Genomic DNA, 23,835 nt, shown 5'->3' on the forward strand with positions numbered 1-23,835 from the left:
ATGCTTGAGCTGGAGATCTTTGATCTTTTTTTTTTTTAATCAGAATTCCTCTGGACCTTCTACCAGACTGTATGTTTTTGTTTCATTTTGCTTTATTTTGACCTGTGTACTTGAGGCAGCTTGTCATGGGCAGGACAGATGCACCAGAAGTGATTTCCCCAGAGAGGGAGCCCGCTGTCACATGGTGGGAGATGCTGCCTTGTTTAAAATCAAAGAAATAGAACCCCGCCATCGAACTCAGTGGTCTCCCAGAAGAGGTTGGCAGAGTAATCCAGTGGTGTCTGTCTGTTTCAAGCCTGTGTTGTTATTAATCCTGTTACAAATGGTAATGCTTTCCATTTACAAGTTTGCTGTCTCTGAGGAGTTTTATGTATCGCGTAGGAGACCCTGCTGGGTGATTAAGCCACTCACTCAGCATCTTACCGGCCACTCAAGGACGAAGACGATGATGATCAGCTCGGAGGGGACGCATCACCTCCCCCAGAGTTCACTGTGGCCGTGCATTAACTGTTCTGGGCCCGGTGCTGTGGGGGTTGAGGTCCAGAGAGAAGGGGTTCTCCTTCTGATCTGTCCCTTTATCTCTCCTACATCGTGAGAGCTTCTTGGGCCCTTCAAGTGGGGTCAAGGCCAGGGCTGTAGCTTTCTCTAAGGGTCACTGTCCTCCAGGGAAAAAAATACAAAAGCTCTACAAAAAAAGAAGTAATTTGCTTACTACTGCAGTAAGCCAGAGAAAGATGTAGCATTTTTCACTCCCTAGGCTTTACAGTTTCAATTTACAATCCAAAGACTTTGTAGCTAATTAAGGCAGTGAGTGCAAGGAAGGAGATGGGATGAGTGCATGGTAGGGGATGGACGGTTATCCCAGAGAGGGCTTCAGATGGACTGCTTGCTCAGTTCTATAGCCTTCCAGGACAAGCCCTTCAGAACTCTGAAACCCACGTGGACTTCCCACAACTGTAGTAAGTGAGGCTGTGACTGATGCACAGAAGGAAACGGTGCCTACCCTCTCCGGGAGAGGCCCGCTAGACTCCACCGCTGGCCTGGCCATATGCTTCCAAACTGCAGGTCAGAGGGCAGAAGCCAGGCTCGTCTTGGGGAAATGACAGCCCAGCGGTGCCCGGACGTGATCCATCGTGGGAGACAGGAAGCCTGGTGGCTCTGGTGGTTGGCTGGGGAGTCCCCCACTTCCAACACAGATCTCAGTCATGGTTTTGTTCTCAAGCTCCGTCAGATGAAGGGGTGAAGCCTTGTGGCCACACCCACCCTTTTAAAGTCAAGTAACATCAACCACACCCCTCAGACTCTATATCTAACCCAAGGAAATGGTCAAATCTCGGCTTCCCCAAGACCCACACTATTTTACCAAGTCAGTCACAGGCAGGACTCTTCTGGAAAAGTAAGCCACCCTGAGGATCAAGCCGTCACCCTCTCCCTGTGAACTGTGAGGCAGGCAAGGTCATGAAAGGAAGCCCTGCTTATTCAAATGCGAGCAGGAAGCCTCTTTTTACATCTGAGTGTGAATCCAGTCCTTGTTTATGAGATACTGTGTGCGGTATCTTGGCCATGTGTGACCTTGCCTGGTGCATAATGACATCCATTTTAAACAAAGAGCGGACTTTCCCCCTTAAAATGCTAAAGTTTAGGAATAACAGTGACTCTCATTGCAGAGGTGGAGAAGCGCTGTTTCTGTCACGATGGCAGCCCTGTGTTTTGGGTCCATCCCCCAGGATGGAGAGCCCTCTTTTCAGCCTTTGTCCAGTTCTCTGATGGAAGGTGCCAGGTGCAGGTTAGGCTGCACTGACTTCCTTTCTTTTTTTTAAATTTTTTAAAGTGGCAGTTTCTTTTCACTTATTTATTTTTATTTGGGGAGAGGGGTAATTAGGCTATGTTTATTTATTTAAATGGAGGTACTGGGGACTGAACGCAGGACCTCGTGCATGCTAAGCATGTGCTCTTCCACTGAGCTATGTCCTGCCGCCCTTAGATTGCACTGACTGCCGTTCAGGAGTTTGAAAACTTGGTGCGCGGCCCCTGGCAGAGTCCGCTCTTTGTCTGCATCGAGACTTTTCTCTTGCTCGGACATCTCTCTGCCACCAGCCTGGCCCAGCCACTGCCATTTCTTGCTGGGACGATGCTATGCCTCTGTCACCATCCTCTCTTCTCTACCTACACAGCATCCGCAGCGAGCTTTTGAAAATGCAAACCAGATCACTGCCATCAGTCTGCCGCCTCATGTGGCGAGGTAGTCAGAGATTGGGTTCTGTAGTTGGTGCAACTGGGTTCTCATCCTTCACTAGCTGAGTGACTCAGGGCAACTTAGCTTCTGTCTCATCTGTAAAATGAAGATGATGATGATAATAGAAGCCACTCTTGGGTTGTGGTAAGGATTACATTTTCACGTGGCGCTCTTAGACCACTACTGAATAAATCATAGCTATTATGTTTATTGTCAATATTCTGCCTCAAATTCATGGGCCTCCTATGGCTAGACTCCAGCACACACTCCTGACCAAGTCTGTGAGGTGCAGCAGGATCCAAGGCTGGGCAACTTCTCTAACCCTATCTCCCAAGGACGTTTCCTGCCTTGTTCTCTGTTTTCTACGCACTCTGGCTTCTTTCAACATCTCCTAAGCACCACGCTTTCTCCTGCCCCAAGACCTTTGCACAAGCTTTTCCTTTACTGCAAATGTTGGTCTCCTTCCCTCCTTGCTTGGCCAAGTCCTCCTCCTCCAGATCTCAGCCTAAGTGTTCCCTCCTCAGGGAGGCCTCCTTCTACCACTGAGGTGGACGACGAGCCCCTCGTTCTGTGCCGTGGCACCCCCATTTTTTTCTTTCAGAGTGTTTGCCACCATCCGTAATTTTATATTCACCTGTAGGTTTGCTTGACTTGTATCGTCAAGCTTTCTTCAATTTAAGCTCCAGGAAGCCCAGGATGGGCCCTGCGGGCCACAGCAGGCCTGGCCTGCACGGGCTTCTGCGGCTCCCCAGCCGTGTGACGAATGAACACTGCTTCCCCAGCTGGGCTTGTGAGTGTCTGCCCTGGCCTTACAGCGTATGACGGAGTGTTTATTGGCAGACAGAGATTTTTCCACATGCATTTCTGGGTCAAGGGTCAGCCCTGGAGGGGAGGCAGGGAATATATAATTTAATGGTTCTCAAACTGTAGCCTGCAGCTGAGACACCTGGAGGGCAGGTTAAAACCCTGCTTGTTTGGCACGCCCCCCCACCCCCCCCACCCCACACAGTTTGATTCACAGCCTGGGCTGGGGCCTGAGAATTTGCAGCTCTAACAAGTTCCCAGGTGAGGCTGCTGGTTGTGGGGGGCCACTCTTTTAGAACCAGAGACAGAGAATGTCTAGCTAGCCACACAATCGCTGTGACAGTCCTCGGAGACCTGCCAGGTCCTGGAATGCCACCAAGGAAATAAAGGCTGGGAGGCAAGTGAACAAGGTGGCTTGTCATGGGCGATCTGGGTGAGTTCGTCCCGGCCCCTGTCCCATTGCTGTGTGTAGGTGTGTGTGGGGGTTATTAATGACTTCACGGTGTGAGAGGCTCGTCTTCCTACTTCTTTGCTGCTCAGGTGGGGGAATCTTGGGGCTGGAAAGGCTTGAAGTACAGGACCCCCCAGGAGAGGAGTGTTTTCAAGGAGCTCACTGTAATCATGGTGTAAAGGCTCCCAAGGGAGGAACCTGGTTTGTGATGGGAACTGGATTTAAGACAGTTACTGACGGCAGTTCCTTCTGCCGCGCGTTCCTCTGGAGGTGCTCTTTGTAAAGTAGGGCTCTTGTGGGCCCCCGTGGGTTTCTCTTTGCTGACCCAGCACCCGCAGAAGCTCTTAGGTTGACTCGTGGCCCTAGAATGGACATGACCCTTCCCTTCCCAGCACAGCCACCACGAGGTTTTCAGGGGTTTCAGGAGCTTTTCGTGGCCCCAAGCAGCTCCTCATCCCTCCGTGTCAGGGAGGGAGATGGTGTCGCAGGAACGTGGCCTCAGGAGTCAGACAGCCGCAGGTTTGCTGCCGTTCCTGGTAGCAGGCCTTTAGAAACTTGCTTCTCGCCGGGTTTTCCTGTCCTGTAAGACGGGGCTGATGACGTCCGCGGGAGCTCGTGGTGCAGAGGTAACGCAGAGGGAGCACACTGAAAAGCCTTGCCAGCCTTCTTTATTGTGACCACAAGCCAGCCATTGACTCTTTTTCAGCCTCAGCATCCTCCTTCCTCGCCTGGTGCCGAGAATGGTGCTTCCCCCGTAGGGTTCTTGGGAAGGTGAAATATTTGGGACAACTGGTGGAATCCAGATGAGTCTGTATTTTTTTAAGGGCATTGTGCTGATGTGAATTTCTTGGTTTTGACAAATGTATCATGGTTGTGTAAGGAGTTAGCATTAAGGAAGCCGGGTGAACAGGATGCAGGGACTCTGTGCTACCTGTGCAACTTTTCAGTAAGTGTAAATTTATTACAAAATGAAAAGTACACTTAAAAAAAACGTTTGTGAAGCAGTTAGCAGGGGGCTTGAGATGTAGTAAGCCCTCAGTCCGCACGTGCTGGCTGTTGCCATGACTGCTAACACAGCTGCTGTCACTGCTCCTGATGCCTTGCAGAGTCGGGGGAACCACTGTCTGTCGAGCTGACCACTCCACGCACGGTATGTTGGATTCCTATGGCTCCTGTAGCAGGTTGGTACAAACTGGGTGGTTTCACACAGACTTGTTCTAGTTCTGGAGATCAGGAGTCCAAAACAGGTCTCCTGGGCTAAAATCCAGGTGTCAGCAGGACTGCATTCTTTCTGGATGTTGTAGGGGAGGACTCTGTTTCCTTGACTTCCCCAGCTTCAGAGGTGCCCATGTGTTCCTTGGCTCACGGCCCCGCCTCCATCTTCAAAGCACGTGATCACATACATCCCTGTGACTTCTGCTTCTGATTCTCTGACTCTGACACCCCTGCCTCTCTTTTCTAAGAATCCTTAGGATTGCCTTGGGCCCACCTGGATTATCCAGGATCATCCCCCATCCCAAGAGCCTTAACTGAGTCACACCAGCAAAGTCCCCTTTGCCCTGTAAGGCAACGTCCACAGGTTCTAGGAACAAGGACATCTCTGAGGGTAGTTATTCTGCCCATCACAAGTGCTAAGCTGTTTTCCTCCTCCCTTTTTATCTGCCTGTGTTCCACGTCTCCTCACAGCCCATGGGTGGGAGGGGCCTGTTTGAGTTCCTTGGGTGGAACTTATGCCCACAGAGCAGAGGGCAGCTCTCCTGCTGTGTCTCTTGGAGGCCTGAGCTCCACGTGGGTGGGTGGCTGCCAAGGGTTCTGACCGTAGCTTGGTGTCTGGTATGTGTGTGATTTTTCTGAGTGGTCATGGGCTTTGATTCTTCAGTTGTGGGCTTGGTGCTTTGGGGCTCTCTCTCAGTTAGCAAATTGTGCTAACGTACTTACTGTTAAATCTGAAGGTTGATTACCCCTAACCCCTTATGAGCACTGATTAGGGGTCGTAAATGATCCTGGATGTCATACTCCGTTAGTTCTTTGTTCGGGACCTTATTCCTACCTGTTCTCTTCCTCTTTACCTGCTCATCTCTGTCTGAATCTGGGCTGCCGAGCATGGAGGCCACTGGCCATGTGTGGCTCTTAAGCACTTGAAATGCAGCTGATCCAAGTTGAGATGTGCTGTGAACGTAAAATACAAGCTGACGTTTGGAAACTTAGTGTGAAGAAAAGAATGTGAACGCTTTCTTTCATGATGTTTAAATGCCGATTACATGTTTACAATAATATTTTGGATATATTGGGTTAATAAACTACATGATTGAAATGAATTTCACCTGTTTCTTTTTCCTTTGTAAATGTGGCTCTTGCAAGTCTTCAAATGACAGACGTGGCTTGGATTGTTTTCCTTTTGGAGAGTGCTGGTCAAAATCGGTGTGTGTGTGTGTAGGTGCCTATTGTTCCTGTCACTGTGTCATGTAAAAGGCTTCCCCAGGGTTTCTCTCCCTCCTATCTTTTTCTCTTTCTCTCTCTCTCCCCTCACTCCTTTTCTGTTCGCTTGCAGCTCGCCAGCTAAATGAATCCCTGGGACTGTCAACATCCCTTGAACCGCGATGAGCTTGCTCACAGGGAAAGGCTGGGAGTGCTTTACCCTGGCCCGCAAAATTAGGAAGCTAATCCCCATCTCCAGCTCCTCTCCTTGCTCTTTATGCCCTAGAAGATTCTGGATATTTTTGGCTTATTTGTTTTGTTTTTGTTGGGCATCGTGGCTCTTCTTTCTAACAGCTGCAGATGGGGATTCTGACATCCCCCTCCCAACTCGGCCTGCAAAACTGCCTCTCTGGGGAAGCGGGGTGGTCCAGGGGTTCCTAAGTCACATCAGAGTCGTCTGGGGAGTGAAAATGCTGATGCCTGAACAGTGCACTTTGGCGTTTGCCAGGAATGAGGCTGGATCTACACCAAACAAGCCAATGGCCACATTTGTCTGACTTGGGGGCAGTGCAGCCCGGCCGCAGGGTAAGCCTCAATTCCCACTTCTGCAAAGCGCCGTCTGGCTTGCCCGAGCAGCTCGGGAGGGATGCTGATGAGGAGGTGGGTGCAGCTGTGGGTGAGTGGGGGTGGACACGGCTAGACTCCCACCCCTGCCCCCAGCCCATGATGATGGCAAGTTGGGCCCAAGAGGTCATCCTTTCCTCCAGCACTCTGGTGAGACAGCAAGAGGACAGATGGTCAGGGGTGGCTGGAAGGGACGTGGCTGGTCCAAAGGGTACGGGGGAGGACTCTGTGGTTAGACAGTCGGGGTTCACATCCTGGTGCCGGTTCCTCTCTGCACCTCCATCCCTTCATCTGCCGATGACAGTGGCTCCTGAAAGGGGTTGTAAAAGCGCCCCGGGCTGGTGAGCGGTGGGTCACGCTGGCCGCTGCTCTGCTATCTCTTTAACTTCTGGTGAACTTCAGGCTTCGATCAGGTGAGATCCAGCCTCATTACTTAATTGTTTCAGTGAGGAACACCTGCGAGCCCACGGGCAGGTTTGGGCAGGAAAGAGGGAGGACACCTGGAGGAGGTGGTGGGTGGAGGTGAGGGAGCTTGAGGCAGAGAGTTGCTCGGAGGGCTGGTGGGTGAGTCCGCAGCTCTTTAGAGACGTTGTAGGCCTTTGTGAAGTGCAGCTCGCTCACCCTTGGATGCCGGCAAGCCTTCCCTGGCCAGCATCGGGGGGACGACTGTCCTGGTACCAGATGACTAAGCAGGACTGAGGTAAGAGCCTGTGAGCCTGAGTGAGCCCGGGCATCCAGGGGGTGGCTGGGCGCTGCCCTGGGGGCTGGGCTGGGTGCGGCGGGTGGAGAGGGAAGTCATCTTTCAGCTCTGAGGAGCAGGACCACGTTTCTGGTGGGAACCCGGTTACCTGATAACTCCTGTGACTTCTGAATACTGGCTTTTTACCTTTCCTCTCCCCTCCAGCACTTCAGGGACCTGAGCCAAGGATTTGGACCTTGGGCCTCCTGGGCCCCAGCATGGAGCTGGGGGAGGCAGAATTCAGGAAGCCCGGGCCGCATGGAAGGGCCGGCGGGGTGGGAGCAGCAGGCCTCTCTCTGCTCCGACTCCCCCTCAGAGCTCGCAAAACCTTGCAAATGCATCTGAAAGAGCAGCCTTTATTTTTCTTAGCGGTAGTGGTGTGGTCTTGGCTGGGGACTGCCTTTCTGGGGTTGTACCCATTCACCCACCCCTGTGAATGTCCGCTTTTAATCGGTGGATTTTTCTCTGTCTTAGCACTGTGTGCTTTTTGTGAGAATGGTTTCAATCATAGGTTGTTTTTTAAAAGTAACCAGTTGTACTAGTGTATTTTCCTTCCGGAAATGGCCTTGTTGGTGTTACGCGTACATGCGAGTTGATGGGAGTATTTGGAGATTGCCGAAGCGATGAAATTGAGGGTGCGTGTGTTTGCCTCGGAAAACTGGGTCTGCTTGTAGCTCTCGATGGAATGCTCTGGCATTCACAGTGTGAGGTCTCGGGCTGAGGACCCAGGAGGTGGGGGATGGTAGCTGAAATTTTTCGTGAAACCTCATGTGCCCAATGCACAGTGAGGCCAAACAAACCGAACCATCAGAGTTTGGAGCAGAGAAAGGCTAATTCCAGGGTTGAGCAGGGAGGACGGGGCAGCTCATTCTTGAAAGACCCGAACTCCTTCATGGTTTTTTGGGGAAGAGTTTTTAATAGGCAAAATTTGGGTCGGGGCAGGGCTGCAGGGTGTGGATCCCTCTGGTTGCTGGTGATTTAACAGGGTGGTGTTCCAGGAATTTCTAACCATCAACCAGAAGGTTCCAACCAGGCTGGGGTCCACGTACTTGTGCTCCGCCTAAGTCACCGTCCTCCACCTGGGTGGGAGCCCTAGTTTCTGCAGAAGAACTCAGAGCTGTGTATCAAATTGTTATGCACATCCGCTTCAGACCTGGGACCAGGCCCCACCCCGCACTGTTGTTTTCCTTTGTTTCTGCTTTTCCTCACTCCCCTAATTAGTAACTGTTTGAACCTGCCCTTTGGAACTCAGAGAAGGTCTAGGAGGCTGAGACCTTTTCCCTACAAACAAGAAACGGGACACAGAAATGTTTTGGGCCACAGGGTTCTGCTTGGTTTCAAAATGGCTGGGGCCTGTTTTATGGACTTTAAGAACATGATGGAAGGGGGTGGCAGCGATGTGAGTGAGGATACAGGGCTTTCCCTCTCTTTTCTGCTGTGTTTTGACTGAATTAAAGTCACATTTAGTAAATGGCATCAGGTGAATGGCTACGTACTGGGAACTCCAGGTATGTTCCTTTATTTAGTTCTTAGACCGACTAACCCCTTCAGGTTGATGATTAAGCCCAGTTTATAGATGGGGATGCTGAAGCTGGGTGGGGGAGTAATTTCCCTAAGGCCCCACAGCTGGGATCTGAACAGAGCTGGGATCCGACTACAGATCACTTTTATTCCCATGACCATGGTATTTCTACTCTGCTGTGTTTCCTTTCCCCTTGAGGAGATTTACTAGTAATGGGAGGCAGAGAGGTAAAGGGTAACGTTTCTTGAATGCCTACTGTGTGCTATCCCTTATGCTAAGTGCTTCACCATTATCTCTAGCCTGCAGCGCCCTGGGGGTGGCATGGGGGGTTGGTCCTGTTATGACCTTGGTTTCACAGAAGATGAAACTAAGGCTTAGGGGTCTTATGTGCCTTTCCTGGTAAATAGTAGAGAGGAATTCACAGGACAGCCTCCGTGGGCTCACAGTGAACAGACTGGGTATGGGAGGGGTCTTCATGGTCTGAGAATCCCCTGCCAGAATAATGAACTTACAAGCATGGATAGAGACTGTTTTCAGTGGATTATCAAATACTTGCAGAGCGTCAATTTTGTAAAAGAGTCTGGGTCTAAGATGCTGTTCAGAGATACTGAGAAGAGTAGGACATAGCCCGTTCTTGGGGAGTTGACCTTCTGGTCTGCTTATTGGTGTTACGGCATGCGGGAGGGGGCGGGCACTTCAGGTTTCCCAGAGCAGGTGTGGTTTGTGTGCTGAAAGGGTGAGTCGGATGTACTGGGGGCAGGGAAAACCTGAGGATGATGGGAAGAGGTAGACTCTTTGGCTGGAGCAAGGCCGATTTTCCTGATTGAGGAGAGCCTCAGAGGCCAGGGTTTACTCTTAGAGTGGTACCTGAGCCACCTGACGGCAGTGGAAAGCCCTGGCCTGGGGGGTGCTTCCCCAGACTCATCAGGCAGGGGGTCTGGATTGGACTGGGAGGTGGGGGGGATGAGGCTGGAGAAAGGTCCACCAGGTTGCAAAGCTGTTGTGAGCTACTGGGCAGGAAAAGGTTAATGCTGGACCTCCCATTAGAGTGAGTGGTTCCACTGGCAGTAATGTAATGCCAGGAAGAGGGGCAGAAGTCAACCTTGCTGATGTGACTGAGTTGGGGGTTCAGAGATTAGATGAGGTTCCTAGGCTCTAAGCACCTCCCCCGAACCGAGGATGAATTGATTTGCATTTTTTATTAGGAAACTCTTTCTTCTTGCCTGAGCTCTGCAAGGTTCCCGTCCATTACTTGGTGAGAGCCCCAGGTGTGACCTGTATAGTGATTTGAGCCTGGGATCATCTGGAGGTTGCTGTAACTCCGTAAAGGAGTGGGCAGGGGAGGAGGCAGGCAGACGTCGGTCTACCACTTCACGGACCAATGTTGGCAGCCATGAAGGCTGGCTTGTCTTGGGCATGGAGTTCAGTCCTAAGGGGCCTGATGCATAGATAGCGGGGAGGGAGGAAGGAGAAAGCCATGAAGAAGGGAGGGAGAGAGAAGAAATGCCACTTGCAGGGCACTTGCAGGTTGTAACAGTTAAAGATCAGGTTGATGACCTTGCCTCTCTATCACTCTGTGTGTCCCACTTGGAGTCATTCTAATCCAACAGCAACCAACACTGTATTTTAGGATCCTCCCCCAAATTGGAGCTATATTCAGAATTTCTCAAGTTTTTTAATTCCTGAAAGTCTTTTAAATACGTCCTTCCAGGTCAGGTATCACTGACTGAGGGGACTGAGGCTCTCTTGTCTAGCTTACTGTCAGACTGTCATTGTCACCAAAACTTGTCTCATTGCTAATTATCCCACTTTTTTTAATCAGTCTTTTTTTGGTTGGGAGTAATGGGGGAGGTAACTAAGTTTTCATTTGATTTATTTTAAATGGAGGTACTGGGGAATGAATCCAGGACCCTGTGCATGCTAGGCGCGTTCTCTACCACTGAGCTAAACCCTCCTCCTAATTATCCCACTTTTAGTGAAGCAATCGAGAGCAACTGGTAGGAAATACCACTTTGATTGAAAGGTGGTTTCACTGCATTGATTTCTTTAATAATTAGAAACAAGTTGGCGAGGATGTGGAGAAAAGGGAACCCTTTTGCACTGTTGGTGGGAGTGTAAGTTGGTGTAGCTACTGTGGAAAACAGTATGGGGATTCCTCAAAAACTAGAAATAGAACTACCATATGACCCAGCAATTCCACCCCTGGGTATATATGTGAAAAAAACCATTAATTCGAAAAGATACATGCACCCCAAAGTTCACAGCAGCATTATTTACAATTGCCAGGATATAGAAACAACCTAAGTGACCACCAACAGATGACTGGATAAAGAAGATGTATGTATATACAATGGAATACTGTTCAGCCATTAAACAAAAATGAAATTTTGCCATTTGCAGCAACATGGATGGACTTGGAAGGCATTAGGTAAGTGAAATAAGTCAGAGAAAGACAAATACTATATTATATCACTTACATATGGAGTCTCAAAAATACAACAAACTGTGAATATAACAACAAACACAGATGCAAAGAACAAACTAATGGTTACTGGTGGGGAGAGGGAAGGGGGAGGGGCAAGAGGGGTAGGGGGTAAAAAAAGTGTTATTATGGGATTATGTGAAATCGTGTGTGTGTAACTTTTGAAAATTGTAAAGCACTATAGAACTTAAAGAATCTTTCATTCAGTAACAAAATTAATTAGAAACAAGAGGCCAAATGTGGGGACCTTCTCTTGCCCGAGAGGAGTAGCGGAGATGAACTTCTCACAAAGGGAGCTTTGGTGAGGACATGCCTCAGGGATGCCCCGTGTGGGTGGTGGTGCGCGTGTCTCTGGTTGTTCCTGGTGGATCCTGACCTGCAATTCCATCGGGTGGTCATTCCTGACACTTTCTGTTCTATGAGGTCAGTCTGCTTGCCTTATTTATAAGTTTACCAAGTGACCTAACTTCTTAAGGAATGTTATTCCTTGGAAGATGACATCTGAAGACATACAGATGTGGCCACATAGTCTGATGAGGCCCTTAATTCGTTCTGTGGTGAAGAAGCTGTGTCGAAAGGGTACTGGATGAAAAGAGGGTGTTCCAAAGTATCCCTGCACCTGTGCTGTCCGGTGGAACTTCCTGCCGTGCTGGAGATGTTCTGGATCTCTGCTGTCCCGCATGACAGCCACAGGCCCCATGGAGCTCTGGAGTGCTTGGAATGTGGCTAGTGTGTCTAGGGAACTGAATTTTAAAAATTGTATTGACTTTTAATTCATTTAAATTCAAATAGCCATACGCAGTAAGTGGCTACTGTACTGGTGAGCACTGCCCTGAACAACAGCCAGAGGAGACCAGTTACTGTGCTTAGAACTTGGATGCAGGTCTTAGCTGGGCAGGCTGGTTTGTGAGATACAGGCTATTTTAGTGGACACTAGGAAATCTAATAGATGGCATAGAATTGTGAGATTTTATATAAATGTTGGAATTCAAAGAAGACTTGGGTGAGTTGGAGTAGGCGGGGAGGTTTCTTAAAGGAAGAGGGCATGCCCATAGCTTTCAGGTCTTCTGGAATCATATCTCGGCAGCCGTTAATGTTCTCTTTATTCATGCTCTTAGGGAAGGAGTGTGGTATGGAAGACTCCAGGCCTGGGAGCCTGGCATATCTGTGTGTTTAGATGGGGGTCACCTATGCAAGATACTTAGTTTTCTAAGCCTCAATTTCTTCATCTGTAAAATATGTGGAATAGGACTTGCAGGAGCTCAGATAACTTATACCAGGTCCCTAGGGTCTTGGCACATAATAGGTTCTCCATGAGTGTAGGCATTATTATCAGAAACAGGATTAGCATATATATACCTGAAGCTCCCTGACTTCTGAAAAGTGCGTGATGAGACGGGGTTCAGACTCCTTTCCTTCTTGTCCTCTGATGAGGGAGATCTGGCTCTTCACATGTATTGAGCCAGGAGTCCCGAGACTGTCATGGGGAGAGTGGAGAGAAGGCAGGAAGGGTGTGACAAGGCTAAGGAATACACAGAGGGGCTCTCGCAGAATTGAGGACTAGACTGTGATAAATAGCTTCTCCTCTTCGGTCACTGGTGAGGCACAAGTTTATCGGTGTGTATTGCAATCTTCTGAATTCCAGCTTTCATCCTCCTCTCCTCCCAGAAGAGTGTGAAGTGGAGTTTACAGCTTACACACTCTCTGGGGGTCTGGGCATTTATTTGCGGGGCCCCTTGGACACCTCCTGGAGGTGATCTCATCATCACTTCCTTATCTGGGTTCTGTGTTTACTTGAACACTTGAGGTTGATTTAGTATCTTACAAGAACTGAACATTATCTTCCAGACATCATTAATCTCGCCTTTCTTATCCAGTGTAAGTGTGAAATTAATCAACAAGGAAAGGGAAATTAATAATATGTTGGTAGTCATCATTCATCAGGAGGCTTCACAGCAGGTATGAAATTAACTTTGAATTAATATACACTTTAACAAATTAAAGGTATAGAAAAGGGTTATTTATTATTTAGGAAATGCCCCTTAATGCTTCTTGCTTGGATAATTAGTTAGATGATGGGTGGTGTCTGGTGGTAAGATCGTTGGATATCGTGAAGTCACCTTAGGACCCATAGAAAGCATTGTATCAACTTTTTTTTTTTTCAATATTTCACTTAGAGAAATGAGATAAAGCCAGATGGTTAATGCGTACTTGTTTCCTGTCAGTTGAAAAGATTTGCCCAAATACTTGCAGTTTTGATCTCTATTTACAATAAACTAAATTTGATTCCTGGTTCTGTGTTTCCTTGTTATGACATGTGGTATGATCAGTTTCAAAGGATACATTATTATGAACATGTTATAGAAAAGGATGGAGCATTACAATTATAACTCTCTATTGCAGCTTTTGCTGAGGTTGGTAAAGGACAGGCTTTTGTTACTGAATCGTTCCTGTAATTATCTCAGAAATAACAGGCAACAGTCACCTTCCATTAGGGGTGGGAGAGAAGGAGCCTTACTATTTAAGTGAAACACATAAGGTACTGAATGAATCATCCTTAGCCTCATCATGAGGAATTAAAAATAGAGAGGAACAGTTGACATCATCCTATAGCAGGTTTTTAAGGAGCAGAAAGATGGCAGATAGTTTTTGAAGGAAAAGAGCATCCTGAAGTGGTGTCCCAGCCCACATGTGAACAGCCTATTGGCAGTGGTTCTCAAACTTGAGAGTATATCCTGGTCTCCTGCAGACAGGTTGAGGGTCCCAGCCCGGAGTTTCTGATCAGTCGATGTGTGGTGGGGTCTGAGGTTTTACATTCCCACTTTCCCAGTTGGTGTCGATGTTCTGGTTTAGGGGCTGCACGTTGAGAACCATTAGGCTAAGGGAGAGAAACTTACTCCCAAAACAATCTTAAGACTAATTCCCTAGTGCCTGTTGAATAATTTTCATGAAAATAGCAAATTTTGTTTGGGGTCATGTGTGATTTTTGTAAAGGGGAATCTGCTCTTTGTTGACACTGTAAATAAACATTAAAAACAGTTACAAACCACTACAATGGGGTATCACCTCATATGGGTCAGAATGGCTATCATCAAACAGTTTACATATAAGTGCTGGAGAGGGTGTGGAGAAAGGCAACCCTCCTACACTGTTGGTAGGAAAGTAAATTGGTGCGCCAGTATGGAAAGTAATATGGAGGCTCCTTAGAAAACTAAAAATAGTTACTATATGATCCAGCAATCCCACTCTTGGGCGTGTAACCAGAAAAATACGAGAACTCTTAATTCAAAAATATCTGTGCACCCCACTGTTTACAGCAGCACTGTTTACAATAGACGAGACCTGGAAACAACCTAAATGTTCATAACTCAGTCACTCAGACACAAAAAAGAATGAAATAAAGCCATTTGCAGCAACATGGATGGACCTAGAGATGATCATACTCAGTGAAGTAAGTCAGACAGAAAAGACAAATGTAAGATGGTATCACTGATATGTGGAATCTAAAAAAAATAATACAAGTGAATCTGTTTTCAAAACAGAAACACACACAGACATAGAAAACAAGTGGTTACCAAAGGGGAAAGGGATAAATTAGGAATATGAATTAACAGATGCTTAATACCACATATAAAATAGACAGACAACTAGGATTTATTGTATGGCACAGGGAACTATATTCAATATCTTGTAATAACCTGTAATGGAAAAGAACCTGAAAAAACAATAAAGAATATATAAGTGAATCACTTTTCTGTACACCTGAAACTAACACAAAATTGTAAATCAACTATAGTTCAGTCAAATTCTTTTTAAAAGTTGCAAACCTAGATAATTGGTCTTGTGGCCCACTGTCGTCATGTCTTGGCAAAATCTTAGATAAACTTTACTGACTACAAATATTATGTCTATAATCCAAGTTAGTGATGAATTCAGAAGTCACAAAGTTTAAATATTTTTCTTTTCTCATCTGTGAATCAAACAGTACCTGCAGATCAGCTATAGGAGAAAAGTCATTTTAACCAAGGGTATTCCAGGACACAAGCCACTAAATCATTGTTACTGTCGTACATGCCTGACATAATAGCTGTCGGCAACGTGAAAATGTAACACGCTGGGCACCAGGTAGTGGTTCCAGGCTTCTCACCGGCTCTAGAACTGCCCTTTTATTTTCTTATTAGTTTATTATCCCCTTAGAAAAATAGCCACCACAGTAATAATAATTGCCCACGTTTGTAGAGGGCTCGCTGCCTCTGTCATGTGGTGGCATTGCTGTTTGGCTATGTTGTGGTGGTTTGTGAATGCCCGCCACCATTTCTGATGGAGGCACTGTGATTACCTCTGCTTCAGACCCAAGAAGACAGAGGCTTGGAGAGGCACTTGGTTGTGAGAGTTGGGCCTCTGTGTTTGAGTCTGGGCAGTGTGTGGGGCAGATTTAGATTTGAGTCTATTTTGGGAAGCTCTTGGTGGAGCCTTGATGAGAGACCTCACTGAAGTGGAAAGATGCTGGGAAGTCTGTTGAAGTGTGATGAAACCAAACGTATTTGGTCAAGATTATGTACGTCCCGGTGTCGAGGACCACTCTAGATCTTTGTAACTGCACAAAATTGTCCTGTGTGGTAAATTTAGCTTCCCTGCCCAACCTAAGATGAACGCCACTTGAAGCCAGTATTGTAATCATAGGACCTTTTTTCTCTGTGACTGTCTGACATTCCCTAAGGAAGATTGAATGGCTTAAGGCTGATAATGATGGTCATGATTTGTTTCTAGTGTGTGCCGCTTGGTCGTCTTATCATTGGAAGGCTTTTCTCTAGGCATGACCATATTCTAGGCAGAACTGTAGACTCCCTTCAACTATTTTCTCACTTGAGTCAACAACATACAGGATGGCTTTGGTGTTCTTTATGAGCCATGTTTGCTTAGGTTGTGGAAAAGGAGAGAGGGAAAGCCTGCTTTGAGTTATGTCCATGGTTGCATCAAGATTCTGAGACTCTCCATTTAGAGAGACATTGTCCATAGGGAATAAGAGGATGGAAAGCTTGAGTGTAGAACTGAAAAGGGGTCAACCTGACAGATGACTGTGCTGAAGGGCATGAGGGGTGAGGAGGCATGAAACCCACATGTCTGGAATTGGCCTCCATCGTCCTGTGTCATCATCAGATCCAGAGTAGATATAGCAGAGGTGGTCTTTGAACATGCTTGCTTTATCATGGCTCACCTTTACAGGTGCTTTGTGTTTTTCCTTCTAATGTCTTTTATTGAAGTATAATCAATTTACAATGTGTCAATTTCTGGGGTACAGCATAATGTTTCAGTCATACATACACATACATATATTCCTTTTCATATTGTTTTTCATTGTAGGTTACTACAGGATATTGAGTATAATTCCCTGTGCTATACAAAAGAAATTTGTTGTTTATCTATTTTATATATAGTAGTTAGTGTCTGTAAATCTCAAACGCCCAATTTATCCCTTCCCACCCCCTTTCCCCTCTGGTAACCACAAGTTTTTTCTATTTCTGTGAGTCTGTTTCTGTTTCGTAAATAAGTTCATTTGTGTCTTTTTTTGTTTTAGATTCCACATATCAGTGATATCATATGGTATTTTTCTTTCTTTCTGGCTTACTTCACTTAGTATGATATTCTCCCGGTCCATCCATCTTGATGCAAGTGGCATTATTTTATTCTTTTTTATGGCTGAGTAGTATTCCATGGTATATATATACCACAACTTCTTTATCCAGTCATCTGTTGATGAACATTTAGGTTGTCTCCATGTCTTGGCCATTGTAAATAGTGTTTAGAGATGCTTGGAATGGGGAAGGGGTGATAGGCCAGATACTCGGAGATTTCTAATAGAATGCCACTCTAGAGGGTGGAGCTTGTCAAGTTGGTTACTTTGTGGGTTATTTACAATTTCTTTTATCCAAAATATAAAATGAGAGGGGTTAATGTTTGAAAATGGGATTCCAGTTTTTTCCTACATACTCTCTCACTGTGTATCCCCGATGATTGCTACCTTATTTTTCTTTCTAGATTGAGTTGCATTCTCATGATTGCTATTTACAAATGCTTTCACAGTTTAGGTATAATTGACGGAGGAAAATCAAAGCATAAGCCCAAGAAATGATTGAGGGAGCCTATTAATACATAGAAAAGATACTTTGGGGTGAAATCTTGATGAAAGCTGTGGAGTGGTGCTGTATTGAAAATTAGGAAGCAGAAAGAACTTCCTTCAACATTTTCTTTATCTATAAACACAGCTAGAAATAGCTATAAACTTTCATTAATGTTATAGACTTGGCTCCACAGGAAATGATATTTAAGATTAGTTGAACATTAAAGCTTTGCTGAGGATAAAAGTGAATGGCCTTTGGGTTTCTTGGTGACCATGAATTTTGCAAAATGTACAGAGCCAAGCATGAGGCAAAAGTTTTCCTGTGATTCAGGGAGCAGGCAGCTTGTCTGATTCTTAAGGTGAACTCAAGATTGAGTTCTTAATTAGTATGAGTATTATTAAAGAAAAAAATCCAGATTTGAAAGCACCGGGCGAGGTAAAGGGTAACAAAGTTTTAGTTTTTTTCTTTTGGGACGTCATGAACATTTTGACTTAAGTCACCACTGCCTGTGCACTTGATCCCAATACTCAAAGGCAAATTGCCATGTAAGATACTGCATTAAATGTTTATGAAAGCATACAGGAAAGAGTGAAAGCACTGGAAGTAAGTTGATACTATTCAGGTCAGAGGCACCTGAGTGTTCTCTTGCTTAGCCAGTACAGCTACACACAATGAGTTGTTTTTGATGTTGACCAAGACGCTTAGGATTGTTTTCTTGAAATAGATCTTGGTGTTGCTTACAGGAGTTAGTTGCATTTTCTGTACCACAATAATCCAGTTTCAGAACCCATTTCTTCACCTCAAAGCCGTCTCTGATAGAAGCTGTTATAAAAGTGGCCACCCGCATTGATCTAGCTCCTTCCAGCCTTCATACCCATCTTGAGTAGACACTTGAGGCAAGACTGTTTCATGGAGGTGGTGGATTTGGAGTGACGGCAGGTCAAACCTGCTCTCCCAAGTGGCCCCAGTGCACAGCCCTCTGCTATGGCTCAGAGATTGCTGACACAGACAAAAATGTTAATGCTGTGAAGGGCAGTTATATGCTGCAGACCATACAAAGAGGGAAATCAGCTTTGGATTAAAAATAACAACACTGTTTCAGACATTTTCCAGCAGAATAGGATACATGTTTGTGGTCCATGACTGTCTTCGGTAGAAAGTAGACCAGTTGGCTAATCTTAGAAGACCTCTGGGTGGTCAGCTTGAAGATGGGTCTTTATTTTTTTTCCTTCCCTCCTTCCTTACCCCTCTGTTGAGCTCTCCTTCAGTTTTATAATTCTCTGCTGATAAATTCCATGAATATCAGAAACACCATATGTATCTGTTAAAGAACATGTTTTCCCCCTTTTCTTTTTTTATAAAGGCATTTTGTAGAGGGGAAAATATTAGCAATATCAGAAGCACATAGTAGATATGTTTATAAAATGGCTTTTTTTTTTTTTTACTGCTTTTTTAGTTTTATTCTTCAAGGTGAAGCAGCTACAAGTAATCTGTTACAGTAGAATGAGCAGGCTTATAGTTCAGTTGGCTTTATCTCATACTGCAAACTCCTTAGTTTTTTCTTGTCATAGAGCTATGTATTTTAAAAATTGTGTGTATACACTGTGTGTGTATATTAATGTAGCCTAGTCCAAAAAGCACTAGGCTCAGTAAAAGCTTTGGTTTAATGCCTCCTGAGACTTGGAACAAAGAGTGGTTTTGTGTTGATGCTCTGTCTTTGCCAAGGGAGCCTTACTTCTACCGAACTACAGATGGATGGGTTTGGATCCCAACAGGTGAGATAATATAATTTTTTAGATAAATGCCTCTGAGTGTGGAAAGGATAAGGCCTCTACTTGGCTATTTTTAGGTATTTATCTTAAAAGGCAGTTGGGTTCCAAAATGGTAGAGGCGTAGTTGGTAGAAGCCCTTTGGCAGCCTGTCCATTTGCCACGGATCAAGTCCTTAAAGAGGAGAAAGTTAAAAATGTCTCTGTCCTTGTGACTGCAGGGGTGATGACTGTTCTAGGGTGACATGGGGGGGGGTGCATCCTTCAGGCCCTGTAAGTACTGTGATAAGCAGCTGTGAACCTGGTCAAGGTCAGACCCAGGGTGTTTGCCCTTAGGAGGGAGAGGACCAAGTAGCTGAGTCAGGTGTTAGTGTTTGGAACCATCAAAATACACAGCCGTCCCAAAAGGCCAGGAGGTTCCTCTTCCAGTGCACCTCAGTCCTGAGGGGGTGTCTCCAGCTACCTGGTTACCGCCTGGTGAAACTGAACTTTTGGGTTCATCGGGCAAGGAGATTTTATCTGTCTGGAATTAGTCAAGCGACTGGAGCAGATGGCCTTTTATTACTTTATTCAGTCATTATGAAACCTAAATTTATTACACTGGATCACGGCCAGTTACTCTTTTTTTTTTTTTTAATTTTAACACCTTATTTATTTTGCTCTTAAAAAATTAATGGACTTAATTTTTTTTAGAGCACTTTTAGGTTCACAGGCAAATTAAGCAGAAAGTGGAGTTCCTATATCCCCATTTTACCCCACCCCAGTTTCTCTTATTTTTAATATCTTGCATTAGCATGGTCCATTTGTTACCATTGATGAACCAATATTGATACATTATTATCAACTAAAGTTTGTTTTTTTTTTTTTAACACTTTAAAATTGTTTTGAGAACAAAGAATATGGGACAGAGACCATAGGTGGCTCACAAAGTCCAGAATATGTACTATTTGGTCCTTTATTGAAAAAGTTTGGCCGGTTACTTTTAGATTGTAGGACTGGCTCCCTTCAGAACAGCTCAGCCCAGACCTGACAAAGAGGTTCATGATGTGAACGTAAGCAGAGCAGTGAGCTGGAGAGTGTGACTCACAACGACTTCATGATCTCTGAACTGTGCCTGTATCAAGGAGTTGATGTTCAGGGAGTACATTTTCCAAAGCCCCCAGTTACAAATATATTTTCTGGAGGGAGCAATTTGCTAAGTACTTTCTTGTTTTAACTGTAAGAATAGTCTTTCATGCTTAGAACCACTGTCCAAGCTACCCTTGAGAGTCACCTTGGTAAATCAGGCATGCAACTTAGAAGAATATTTGGATTTCACAGGCTGATAGGATTTGGGTGTCGAGGTTAAGGGGCAAGCAGAGTGAAACATTAAACATTCATAATCCTTGTTTCTTTTATGTATGTGGGTCTTTGAACAAACTTTGTCTCTAACAACATCCCAGGAAAAAAAACCACCCCAGCAACTCAGAGGCAGATTAATGTCTGATGTGAATAAAAGCCTTAGTTAGAACTCGAAAATTGGGTGACCCTGTGACTTATCAGACGCTTCTCTCAAGCTGTCACCTTGAGAGTTTGTCCCGTTGAGAGAAACCAGAGAAACAAGAAACATTTCCTTCAGAACCTCAAAGAGATTTCACATCTCTAAAGACATGGCGTTTTGTCTAAGATGGAATAAGCATGTTTAATCCATCACAGGCACACCTCCACCCCCACATCACACACATCACTTGCATGGAATGGGCTTCATTTCAGAGACTGGACAACTGAACAATCTGTCTTTCAGGGTATGTTCTGGAACTACTGTAGTGGTGACAGATAGGGAAGTCTGTTCACTGCCCTCCAGGAGCTGCCTGGCATGGCGGCTGGGGGTGTAGCAGGCTGACATCAGGGAGGCTCTGAACTGAGTCTGTGGTCCCTGATGCCCAGGTACTGGGGTTTATGCTCTGCAAAGGATGAGCATCTTTCTGCCTTTTTTGTGCTGTGATTTTTTCCCCCTGTGCTGTGTGGGGCAGAGCAGATAGACATGTTGACATCGTGTGGCACTCCTGGGCTGTGTCCGTCTGCCACCAAATGTGCCGTCACTTTCCCCTGCAGCAGGCCGTACCTAGCTGCCTTTGGCAGGGCCTCTTGGCTCCTCTGGAAATAACTCCTGAAAGAGCAGCTGTGTGTCGGCCTCCTCCAGAGCCGTGGAATTGGGCTGTTGTCGACCTGTCGTTGGAGGAGTTCCCAACACAGCCGACTTGGCTGTCATTGACATTTAGAACTTGAAAGCCATATCACAGATGAGTTTGCGTTTCTTATGATCCTTTAAATAGCCTTCAGAATATAAAGCACGCTCTACACACTTGGACAATGCCCAGGAGTTTGGAAACGGTTGGGTCTTCCTGGAGGTGGAGACGCAGCTCACCCTTCTCCCCTGACCATACTGTAAAACCGTCTCTCTTCTGATTCAGCTGGGAAGAAGCTGTCCTGGCTTTATGCTTAGATTTATGTGTATATGAGTCAGTTTAGATCAGGAAGACTATTGGCTTCTGAAAACAAATGACTCTTTAACTCTGATGGTCACAGAGGCTGGGGTAAGAAAGGGTATTCCTGGGAAATGGGTGTCAGAAAATGTTTCTCAAATAGGTTGGTAGATTGAGTACATGGTTTTTTATGCCTGACTTTCCCCAAGAACCATCTTGTTTCATTTCTGGGGCTGTGACTAGAGGATAAGGATGCAGTGTTCATGGTAAAAATAAAAATGAAACCCAGACCCTCCCCAGCTGATCATGTGAACACATATGTCCAAAGTCGAGAAGGCAGTAGAACTCATTTTCCTGACTGTGGGTCTGTCTACACTGTAAACTCCCGGAGGACAAGGGCTGGCCTTATTTCTCTTCATACCACCAGTGGCAAGCGCAGAACCCGGCCTGTGGCAGCAAGATGAGCTGAACAACCAATGAGTGTAAAACAGAAAAGGTTTTGGGTAGGAAAAGTTTTGTCTCACTTTATTTTTATCCCAGTAGCACAAGCATTGAAATACAATAATCAGCAAACCCAGATTATGGGATTTCAAGTTAATGACATTTGCCCGTCGACGTCAAAGACGAGTAATCTTGCAAGAGCTGTACCAGATATGGAGACCTTAGATGCAAGGAGAGTGAAACAGCCTTCACTGCCCATGCTCAGATTTCTTTTTGTGGTTCCCAGGACATTAGCCACATTTTAGGAAATGTCAGTGCCTGACCTTGGTTGGCTGTGTGCTGCGCAACCAAGTCCAGCATCTATCTTACCTGGAGTGGGGCGGGCACAGCCTCTTGAGCCAGCTTGATGGTGACCATGGGCTTTGGGAAGAGAGGCAGCTGGGGATGGTAGTCACCGTCCCAGTCTTTGCCTGTGTGGCACACTGGTACTCTGTCTCAGAGCCCACGAGGTGCCTGCCGTCTGTCTAGAGGGGCCCGTTGACAGAGGGGCATGTTAGGTTAACCTGCTTCTCCTCTGGCCCAAGGGACAGACTAGGGTGCATGGCGGGCAGAGATCAGGGCTGCGGCAGCCCCTGGTCTCATCGCGTGGCCAGACGTGGAACAGCAGAGCAGTTGTCTCCACAAGGCGTGCCTGGTTTTGACGGGATCTAATCAGAATTCCCACTTGTGGCAGGAGGTTTCAAAACAGCATCATGCATCTGTTCTCTGGCTTTACTTGAGAAAAAAAAATTTAAAATCTTGAAATATTTCAGGTACCCAGACAAGTGCAGAGACTTAGTGGAACACTCGCTCATCATCTGCTTCCCCCTCCACTCCCTGCCCTCCTTATCTCACAGATGACACCTGTCTCATTAACTGTGAAAGGTGCTTATGTTGGCATATGTTAAAATTACCATCCTTTTGTCCCCGGGAATTCTAAAAAAAAAAGTGGTCTGCCTGGAACCGAGAGCTACCTGGAGCCCCAGGGTACCTGCGCTCTGGGGAGGGTTGGTGCCACCTGGCTCCACCCTCACCTGCGGTTTCCTTTCTTCCTTCTGTTAGGTCATCACCATCATCGCCATCCATCTGATTTTCTCGTTATTTGTTTTCAAGGAGGTGTATACGTTTCCTTCCTTCTCTCCGTATGCTCCTCTTCCAGTAGTGCGGGACTCCCATGTAACGGGCAGTTCAGTGGGTCCTGCTGGGCAGAGCTAATGCTGTCCTCACATCCCCTTCCTTTCTCATAACGGTTCATCGCACCTGATGCCGCACACAGACCACGCACTCTGTAAGTGACCTCTCCTTTCTCCCCGAGCCAGTATGGAATCTCCAGATATGTGGACCTCGGTGGAGGAGAGAGGCGAAGGCTGTTGTATTTTGCCTCTCAGGTTTGGATGATGGACAGTCAGCATCTGCTGGGCAGACTGAGGCTCTCACTTGGGTTAGTTAACATGGATCGGGGCCACTGACAGGTTTGCAGTTGTTTCTTCTTTTATCTTGGCTCTTCTCCAGGACCGGAGTCCTGTGTTATTTTTGCCGTGTTGGTGGTTGACTGATCAGTCACTTAACCCTTCGTTTTGATCTGAGCCTCAGGATGGCTCACAGGAATCAGCACCCACAGGTCATGGGAGGGGCTCTTGGGAAGTTTACCACCACCCATTTAATGGGAGATGCCACCTAGAAAGGAGGGGTAGAGGGAGCTATTGAGCCAGGAGGGTGGGGCA

General features: G+C 46.3%; 1 protein-coding gene and 1 long non-coding RNA gene across 6 annotated transcripts in view; one reads left to right on the plus strand and one right to left on the minus strand.

Annotated features, from left to right (window-relative positions):
* MGAT5 (alpha-1,6-mannosylglycoprotein 6-beta-N-acetylglucosaminyltransferase) overlaps nt 1–23,835 on the plus strand; it is a 333,568-nt gene that overhangs the window by 28,064 nt on the left and 281,669 nt on the right. Inside the window, exon 1 of one of the 5 annotated variants that reach the window (XM_032479343.1) lies at nt 7,075–7,233. The exons of the other annotated variants lie outside the window; for them this stretch is intronic. The gene's annotated coding sequence lies outside the window, so the exon portion shown is untranslated. Of the gene's footprint in view, nt 1–7,074; nt 7,234–23,835 lie in introns of those variants that run through there. 5 annotated transcript variants of the gene reach the window in all.
* LOC116663589 lies at nt 1,950–22,877 on the minus strand. Its single transcript, XR_004319800.1, has 3 exons — nt 20,370–22,877; nt 2,623–2,627; nt 1,950–1,959 (listed from the first exon to the last, which is right to left on the minus strand). It is a non-coding gene; the product is annotated as an uncharacterized LOC116663589 (long non-coding RNA).

The sequence above is a fragment of the Camelus ferus genome, chromosome 5 (genome assembly GCF_009834535.1).
Source record: "Camelus ferus isolate YT-003-E chromosome 5, BCGSAC_Cfer_1.0, whole genome shotgun sequence".
Taxonomy (NCBI): Eukaryota; Metazoa; Chordata; class Mammalia; order Artiodactyla; family Camelidae; genus Camelus; species Camelus ferus.